We start from the raw sequence: 3,521 nt of genomic DNA on the forward strand, positions 1-3,521 counted from the left end.
GTTTGTACCAAGCAACACATCCGTCCTTCAACCAAGGGCTCACAGGAGGTTCCCACCATTCCAAAGGAAGTTGGGGCAGCCTTCAGCATGCCATGGTATTTCCATGTGGGTCAATAATCATGACCACATCAACCACAGGTTGGCCTGGAGTAAAGCATCATCCTGCTGGGACACAGTCTCTCTGACAAATACATAGGGAAGGCCTTTGAGCATTCTTCCTCAAGTACAAAGAGACATCTCTGACAACTGTCTTCAAATTAGTGAAGGAAGGCAAGAATGCTGCAAACTTTCAAAGTTTACACTAGCTGGAAGAGGTTTTATCTAAATCAAAGGACACAAGCAGAAAAAGTAGCATGAAATCCCTCAAAATCCTAAATCCAGGTTAGTCAGTTACTTAATTTCTTTCTTTCAGTTTGTAGCTGAGTGTGCCCAATGGGGAGCTCTTAATGACTTTTTTTACTCTTTGGTTACACAACAAAAAAGGGCACATGTAAGAGGAGTGCAAACTTCAGCAGTAAACGCACCTTCAAACCCTTGGTCAGGTGGAAAGAGGTCACCCTCCCTTCTGCCTTCCCTTCCAGTGGGAGGGAGGGAATCACTTGCAGAGTAATTCTGGGCATTTTCACCTAGCAATTTCTAAGACAGACCCCTTACTCTTCAATGCCCTTATTCTTTCTTTTCTGATCCCATCTTGCAGCAAACACTATTCCTTGCATTGCTACTGCTTATTATAAGTCTTTAGTTGTTTCAGAGCATGTGCTGTAGCTTGTACCATGAAGGGTCACAGCTCTGGAGCCCTCTCGGCTTCATGTCTGAAACTGTCCACTTCCACCTGCAAGAGACCAGCATGGGATATAAGCCACGCGCACAGCACAGGTGCATAGCCAGCCCTTGCACAGATGGGTCCCACCTACCAGCAGTGTTGTCCCAGTGCTTCCCAACCTGCAGACCACCCCTGAGAACCTGCAGAATGAGTAAGAAGCAAGCAGTACAACTCTGCAAAGGCAGCTTTTACATTTTACAGTTAAAAAGACTAAACCCAAGTTATTGTTGGCATCAGCTCAGCTGGACTGACGTCCAAGTGTTTACATCTGTAGCTAGTGAATAAATCTCATTTTCAGTGCCCTACCCTGAAGGCAGTGAGCTGCTTTTGCTTTGAGCAATCATGTGCAGTTAGTGGGGCCAAGCACAGCTCTGGGGGAGATGTGTGTGAACACAGTAAGAGCTCAAAAAGTTACATTGGGAGAAATCTAAGAAATGTTGCATAAGGCAGCATAAGTAGGTCTGTAACTCAAATGAACATGCACCTTCCTTAGCTCTCCTCAGCAAAAGCGGGGCACTGATACATCCCACTTCATCACAACAATGAACCGGACAAGCCTCCATGCAGCAGTCCCTGCGGTGTGAGCACATGGCTCCCTTCACTGAGCCCACCTTGCTGCACAATGATCAGAAGAACTCTCTCAGAGATAACTGCAACATAAGAATAATTTCTTAGTCATTTATGTGACCCTGAAAGATGGCTGTTTAAGGCTTCAAGTAAAACCTCACTGCACAAGTTTTGCTGGGAGTCCATTAGTACTCTCCCAAAAATCATAGAAAGATAGCTAGTCATAGCTCAGGATGTTATTCTTCAGATAATGCTACAGGCATTTTTATCTAAGATCAAGTGAAAGCACTGCATCAACTGAGCAACACAGATCTCCTTATAGGGAATACGTAAGATGAGCAAGGCAACGTGCACCTCACCAAAATGAAAAATTAAATTGGTGGCCTAATAACTCACTGCTCCCTTAGATGTGGGCTTAAAGTACAGGAAAATTATTAAAATAATTTTCTCTCAGTCACTGCTCACTGCAGTCAAACTTGCAGCATGTCCCCAGCAGACAGCCAAGCAAGCCCCATCCCAGGAGTTAACTCAGGCACTATCACCACACAGATTGTGCCAGAGTTTCTGTACTTCACTTTTGAGCTAACATAGAACTGTAAGGAGGTTCAGCTCTGAAGAGAGCCCAACAGAAATGCTACCTAAATCACACAGAAAAAGAAGGAGAAAGGCAGTAAGTCAGTAGAGGATCTGGCTTTATTTATTTATAGGCACAGTTCCAAGGCTAGAGATTTTTAACCCAAATCTAACAAGGGAAACTTCTTTTTAATAAAAATTAAAAAAGAAGCAGATGCTGTTAACGTGCAGCCAACATGGCAGTTTAGCTCATGTGTTTGTGTACCATACGCATGCCAGGAGAAAGATGAAGAGGATACCAGGCAGACCAGCTCCTGCCAGGACAGGGTTGACGGAGCCAGCACCTCTTCCTAGCAGAGATTCTCCAGTTTCTAATAAAAGCTCTTTTTCCCCTCTTTCAGTAGGGGTATAACTGGAGTTCCTTGTCTTCTCCTGGTCTCACAAAAATCTAGAGAACTTGCTATTCGTGAAAACTTCTCTCGAAGCTGGTTTGACCGCTGTCCAAGGCAGTTCAGAGTGCTGGGGCACAGCAGAGGCACCGTTCTCACATCCTGAGAGTTGGACTAAAACCAGAATGGAACTTGTGTATGCCCAGAGAAAAAAAAGGGAGGGGGGTAACGATATTCCTCTAATTTAAATCACAAGTCACCCTGAAAACCACACCAAACATGAAGGATTCTTACTGTTCTCTACAACTCATGAAACGAATAAAGCAATTACACTGTTAAAACACTGCACCTCCAGACTGCTGACTGCCCACCATTTCACGCAACCAAGACCTGGAACTGAGGTCCTGAGTGTCACCTGAACTGTATCACTGCAGCAAGGGTCAGCCTTGGCCCATTGTTTCAGCTCTACCACTTGGTAACACTGAAAGAAAAAAAAACTTCTATCGCTGCCAGGGCTTTTTGCTTTTTGTGTCCCGTTCCTCTCCCCGCCCAAAAAATATATATATAAAAAAATATGAGTTCCAGAATGAGCTGTGGTGGGAGACCTGCCATCAGGTTTGCATTACCAGCTGAAGACACCACATATCTTCTTCCTTGGTATACCTACCCAGCACTTTAAACTAAGCTTGCAGGTTCCTAACAGCCCACTTCTGCAGAACCAGGGAAATTTTCAGCATTTCACACACCCACGTGCTCATGGGATTTTCATTAATGCAGTTTATAAACCACACTAACATACTGAACAGTCATATTCTGGAGTACCAAGAAGCACCTGGCAGAGCCTGGTCTGCAGCAGCAGTCCCTCTGTCCAAGCCCTCAGCTTTCACCCACATTAATAACTTAGGACATGCCTACACCAGGAGCCTTGATCTAGCACTTTCAAGCCAGCACAGGTTTTACAAGAGTTTAATTGTTTCCCTGTGGTATTAAAATTAAGCAGGTAGAAGAACACTTACTCATATTTTTTGAAAGTGTAACAGGAAAGTAACTCCTTCAAGCTCAGGCAATCCCCGAGACTGATACAAGAGCCCCCAATCCGTTATCTCAGGCAAACTTTAATTTACATAAGTCACATGCAGATCTCCAATGGCCGCTGGGACCCAGCCCCC

This window comes from Nestor notabilis, unplaced genomic scaffold (assembly GCF_000696875.1).
Source record: "Nestor notabilis isolate BGI_N333 unplaced genomic scaffold, ASM69687v1 scaffold21204, whole genome shotgun sequence".
Taxonomy (NCBI): domain Eukaryota; kingdom Metazoa; phylum Chordata; class Aves; order Psittaciformes; family Psittacidae; genus Nestor; species Nestor notabilis.